Genomic DNA, 6,385 nt, shown 5'->3' with positions numbered 1-6,385 from the left:
GACCCTGGGCAAGTCACTTCACCCCCATTGCCCAGTCCTGACTTCTCTTCTGCCTTAGAGCCAATACACAGTATTGATTCTATGAGAGAAGGTGAGGGATGAGAGAGAGAGAGAGAGAGAGAGAGAGAGAGAGAGAGAGAGAGAGAGAGAGAGAGAGAGCGCCTGCAAGAGCTCCAGAATCTCTCTCTCCAGCTCTGCCAGTCTCTGATTCTCCCTAGGAGGAGAACACTAAACCACTGGAATAGCTCCTATTTATAAAGCATCTCATTTCCATAATCTCATTTGATTTTCACAATCTTAACAAAAAAGAATCTCTTCCCTTTTCCCTCCTCCCCCATTTTACAGTTGAGGAAATTGAAACTCAAAGGTTAATGGATTTTCTCAAAGTCACAAAGCTAATAAACCTAGATCTCTCGACTTCAAATCTCCCGGTCTTTCCACTAACACCAGACTGTCTCTTATAAGCAGAGATTAGTTTAACAGATTAACTATCACAGAGTAAGGTTCCTAAGGAATGGGACACAAAACTTCTAAGGGCTGATTATAGATTTAGAGGTAACAGAAGCCTCAAAGGCTATCTGCCCCCCCCACATTTTACATAAGAGGAAATTGATGCCTAGAAATTGGATGTGACTGGCTAAAGTCCCAATAAGCGAAGTAGCAGAGCCATAATTTGAACTTAGTTCCTGACTTCATGCCTATCAGTTTGTCCATACTGGTGGAGGACTGAAAGGAAGGTTACTAGACCAGAGTATTGTTTTGTAGTTGGGGGGGGGGGTGTCCCTGGATGCTGTCAATGGGGGCTACAAAAGAAAGGGAGGTTTGGAGGAGACCTGAATTAAAAAAAAAGTTTCAAGTTGTTGGTGCTTTGTTTCCAAAGAATGAAGGGAGTAAGGAAGGAAGAAAGGAAGGATGGAAGGAAGAAAAGGGAGGGAGGGAAGAGAGAGAAGGTGAGAGGGAAGGAAAGAGGAGGGTTGGAAGGAAGAGGAGGGAAAAAAGGATAAGAAAGAAAGAAGGAAGGAAGGAAGGGAAGGGAAGGGAAGGGAAGGGAGTTGAAGTTAGGGGATAGAGACATGGGTGGTTATGTCAATCATAATTAAGAATAGGGTTAGACTGGTGTCAAAGTCAAATAGAATTGAATACTACTAATCCATCCCTACATCAGAATCCCTGTTGGCCATGACTGTATTAAAGTGTAATGTTATATGTAGTTTATTATATGTTTTTGTTGCATTTTTATCTGGTTGGGGCTTTACCAGGAGCAAGAGCTTTGTTTGATAGCTTTGGATTAAGGTACAGGGCTGCATTGGGAGGCATTGGAGCAGAGTTGGGATGGGAAATAGGGAGCAGGACTCTTGAGCAGTGCCCAGGATAGAGTATCCTGTGATGGAAAGAACACTGGGTTTCTGTAGTCAGAGGACCTGGATTTGAGTCCTGGTTACTTATGTGGCATTGAACAAATCACTTGATCTCTCTGAGCCTCAACTTCTTTATCTGTAAAATAAAAAGATTTGACCAAACTCTCTAAGAGGCTCTCTAACTAAATCCTATGATCATAAAGCCATAATTTCATTACAAAGGGATAAAGCCTGACTAGCAGACTATAGAGGCCCAGCCCCATTTTAATTCAGTGAAGAACAAGGATGTAATACCCATTGTATAAACAGACATACTGAGGGCCAGGGAAATTGAGTGCCTGTTTACTTGGGAGACTCATCTTCATCTTCCTGAGTTCAAATCTGGCCTCAGATATTTACTATCTGTGTGACCCTGGGCAAGTCACTTAACCTTGTTTGCCTAAGTTTCCTCATCTGTAAAATGAGCCAGAGAGAAATAATAAACCACTCTAGTATCTTTGCCAAGAAAACCCCAAATGGGGTCAGAAAGAGTCAGACGTAACTGAAAAGACTAAATAAGAACAACAAATTGTCTGAAAGAGGCTGGTTGGAAGCCTAGTGATACTCCTTTACTCAAAAGGCCAAGCAGGTCTTCAGCCACAAACCAAGCCTGACAATGTTCCCTTCTCCAACCCCACCCCACTCCTCTTCTCTTTTGTACACCCAGAAGCAAAACTGTGTGTGTGTGTGTATGTGTTTTGCATGAAGGTCCTTAAAGGAAGTCAGACACTGCCTTAATTATCATTTGCAAAATGCTAGCCATTGTCTTAGCTCTTTGCTCTCCCCTGGCCCTTGGCAGGGAGGCTGGAGACATCCCAGGCCAGTAGGTCCCTCCCCCTCATACACACCCCAGGCTAGGAAGCATCTGGGCTTCCCCAAGGGCTGCAAAGCGATGTGAGCCCAAAGAGGGCAATAGAGAGCCAGGCTGAGAGCCTGCCTCCAAGAGGGAATGGCTGTGACTCCAGCTCCTGCTGCCCCTTACTCTCTCCAGGCTTCCTCCTTTCTGTGGCGGACCCATTCTCAGAACTCCATCTCTGACTCTGTCTCTGCCTTCCTCTCTCCTCATCCCTTTCTCTCTGCCTGTTTCTCTGCCATTTTCCCTTCCTGCCTTCCTTTGCCCTCCCCACCTCTCTCCTTACTTGCCTTTCTGCTCCTCTGGCTGGCTAGCTCACCCGCCCATTTGTCTTTCTCTTGCTGTCTGCCCTGGATCCTTTCTCTGCATCTCTCTCCTCATCTCTGTCTCTGTCTCTTCCAGTCCACCACCCTCTCTGCATCTCTCTCCTCATCTCTACCTCTGTCTCCTCCAGTCTACTACCCTCTCTGCATCTTTCTCCTCATTCCTATCTCTCTGTCTCTTCTAGTCTGCCTCAGTTTCTCTGCTAGTCTTTGATTCTCTTTTCCTATCTGCCTTTATCTCTCCTTTTCTCCATTTCTCTGCCTTCCCAACTGCCTCCCGACACGTGACATCCCTGCTTCTGGGAGGCAGCAGGTAAATACTTCACACTCGGTGCCTCCAGTGTGTGGTTTAAAAAAAGAAGTGAGCAGACTAGCTAGCAGATGGAGAACTAGGTGTGAGACCTGGGCCTGGCAGAGGAGAGCCGCGGGGGCTCCGTGGTGACCCTTGGCCTGCGTGGAGAGGGAAGGTTGGACTGCCCAGCCTCACACAGTGGGCTCAGTGCCCACAGTCCAGGCCACAGCTCCCCTGGCCTGATTCACTGTACTTCTCAGCTGCACCAGGCGGTTCACACCCAACAGTCTCTTCTCTCCTTAGGATTTTCTCAATTAGCAATGGGGCTGGGGAGCTATAAATGCATCCTCCCACTGCTTGTTTCAGTAATTTCCTGTTGTTCACCCAGCCCACAGCCTTGCTCCTGCCCCTGGATCAGCGTCACTGAGCTATATATTGTTCTAAGGGGAGGAAGTGTCCAGAAGGGCTCTCTGGTTGTTGTGCCAGCCCCAGGGCTCCCTGTGTGGCCTCTGGGGGCTGGAGGAAAATCTGCCTTGAGAGACATAAGAGAGAGATCTGGTGGAGAGGGAGGATTTGGCTGCCCTGGAAGTTCAGAGACAACTCTGAAGGATCCTAGAATTGGGAGCTAGAGGGGAGCTTAGAGATGATCTGGATCAATGCCCTCATTTTATAGCTGAGAAAACTGAGGCTCACGTGGGACATGATTTGCACAGTCACACATGTAATCATTTGTGGGCTTTGAATTCGTCTTCTCACTTCAAATCAAATATTCATTCTGCTTCATTCTTTCCTGGCTCTTAGTTCTGTGACTGGACAGCTCACCTAACTTCTCTGGTCTCAATTTTCCCCATCTGTCCAATGGGCAACCCTCCTCTCTTCCAAGCCTTCCTAGGCAGCTAAGTTGCACAGTGGATAGAGAACTGGGCTTGGAGTCAAGGAGTTCAAATCTAGCCTCAGACACTTACTAGCTGTGTGACCCTAGGAAAGTCACTTCACCTTGTTTGCCTCAGTTTCCTCATCTGGAAAATGAACTGGAAAAGGAAATAGTAAACCACTCCATGATCTGCGCCAAGGAAATCCCAAATAAAGTCAGGAACACAACCGAACAGCATTGTAGCTGAGGGCACCACCATAGTCCCTGTCACACAGGCTCAGAACCTAGGTGCCCATCCTTGACCCTTTACTTTCTCTCATCCAAATAGCCAATCTTATCCCATGTCCTTTCATTTTAGCCAAAACAACATCTTTCCAAAATGTCCCTTGGTACAAAGCCTCATCACTTCATATCTGAACCATTGCAAAAGCCTCCTATTTGTTCTCTCTAGACCTGAAGTCTCTTCCCATACCAGAACATCTAATATTCAACTCCGAAAGTGATCCTTCTAAAGTCAGACCTGATGATGCCACTCCCCTCCTCAATCAACTCCATTGGCTCCCTATTACCTCTAGGATCAGCTTTTAAAGCTCTTTACAACCAGGATTCATATTCTCATTCTCTCTCTCTCTCTCTCTCTCTCTCTCTCTCTCTCTCTCTCTCTCTCTCGCCTTTCTCCATCTCCCTTTCTGTCTCTCTGTCTCCCTTCCCTTCCCTTCTGTCTTAGAATCAGTCTTGTATATTGGTTCTAAGGCAGAAGATTGGTAAGGGCTAGGCATTGGGGTTAAGTGACTTGCCAGGGTCACCCAGCTAGGATGTGTCTGAGGCCAGATTTGAACAAATATCCATTCTAAAGCAGAAGAGTGGTAAGGGCTATGCAATTGGGATTAAATGACTTGCCTAGAGTCAAATAGCTAGGAAATGTCTGAGGCAAGATTTGAACCCAGGATCTTCTGTCTCCTGGCCTGGCTCTCTATCTGCTGAAATACCTAGCTGCCCCATTTAGTATCAATTCTAAGACTGAAGGCAAAGGATTAAAAAAGCCCAACAAAAAGCCAATGACTCAGCATCTCAGAGTTTAAAGGGCACTCCTTGATCCCAAGGTCTAACCCTGACCGGAGGCAGGGTTATCCAGCATCCCCCAATGGCCGTCCTGGATCTGCTTGAGGGGGGATGTCTTACTTCTGGGCCATTTGAAGGGTTAGCGAGTGTCTGCAGGAAGGAGAAAGGGCCTGGCCCAGGGCTCAAGGTGGAGGCAGCAGGTTGGCATTCCTAAATCCTACCCAGTAGGGAGAGCAGCCCGGCCTTTGCTCCAGGGAGAAGGAAGGCCCTGTAACCTGAGGAGAGAGTCTCTGAACTGAAGCGTTCCTTCAGTTCAAACTCCCAGTTCTCTTCAGTTCAGGCCATCCTTCCTTTCTGGAGCTCTTCCACAGGATCTGGAGATTTAGACAGAGAAGAAGTCTTGGGGAGGGAGTCTATGTCATTGCCCTTTTTCGTTTTTTGAAGCAATGAAGTTGCCAGAATTATTAGCACATTTTGTCAGATAAAGAGGCAGAGCAAGGTTTAAATGAAGGAAAAGCAAATAAAGTTATAAGAAACTGAGATAAGTCTCCCAGCTCTCTCTTTTTTAAACATTTAAACGTTTACCTTCTGTCTTAAAGGGCTGGTTCCAAGGCAGAAGAGCAGTTAAGGGTTAGGCAATGGGAGATAAGTGACTTGCCCAGGGTTACACACCTGGGAAGTATCTGAGGCCAAATTTGAACCCAGGACCTCCTGTCTGTAGGCTTGGCTCTGAATTCACTCTGCCACCCAGGTGGCCCCTCCTAGGACTCTTAAAGAGGAAGAAAAGAAAGTAGAAAAGAGTTACTGCTTTCTGTCCCCAGCCCAACCCTGTTGAAGCTTTCAGCAAAGATCTCCACCCACACAGAGGCTCTAGCCTGTGGAATTGGCAGCCTCCTAGTTTCAACCCTTCTGCTCCTTTCATGGAGGCTACCCTTGGACAGCTGCCAGGTGATTCTCGAAGCTTTCTTCCTCCTTTCCACAAATCCAGAAGTGAAGACTGGGCCTTTGGAATCACAGGAATCCTGTCCTCCGAGTCCCAAAGTCTAAGCAAAACCCCTGGGGGAAGGGGTTGAGGAGGATATAGAAGGATGGCCTAAATCAACATTGGCATCCTTGGGAAGTCAAGTGAACATCATAACAGCAGCTCGAGGTTTGCACAGTGCTTTACATTTTAACTCATTCAATCTTCACAACAACTCTTGGGAGGTAGGTGCTATTATTTATTCCCATTTTATAGAGTGGAAAACTAAGGCAAACAGAGGGTAAATTTCAAGTGACTTCCCAAGATCTATCCGCTGCACCACAAAACTACCTCTTTTTCTCATTTGATCCTTCAAGAAAGTAAGTTAGGTCCCATCTCTGTCTCTGCTTCATTTATTTATTTATTTATTTGGCTATCTATCTATCTGTCTGTCTGTCTGTCTGTCTGTCTATCTATCTGTTTATTCATTGCTAAACCCTTACCTTCTGTCTTAGACTCAATACTGTGCATTGATTCAAAGGCTGAAGAGCAGTAAGGGTTAGGCAATGGGGGTTAAGTGACTTGCCCAGGGTCACACAGCTAGGGAAGTATCTGAGGCTAGA

Source organism: Gracilinanus agilis, chromosome 2 (assembly GCF_016433145.1).
Source record: "Gracilinanus agilis isolate LMUSP501 chromosome 2, AgileGrace, whole genome shotgun sequence".
Taxonomy (NCBI): domain Eukaryota; kingdom Metazoa; phylum Chordata; class Mammalia; order Didelphimorphia; family Didelphidae; genus Gracilinanus; species Gracilinanus agilis.
Note: the sequence above shows the minus strand (reverse complement) of the source record.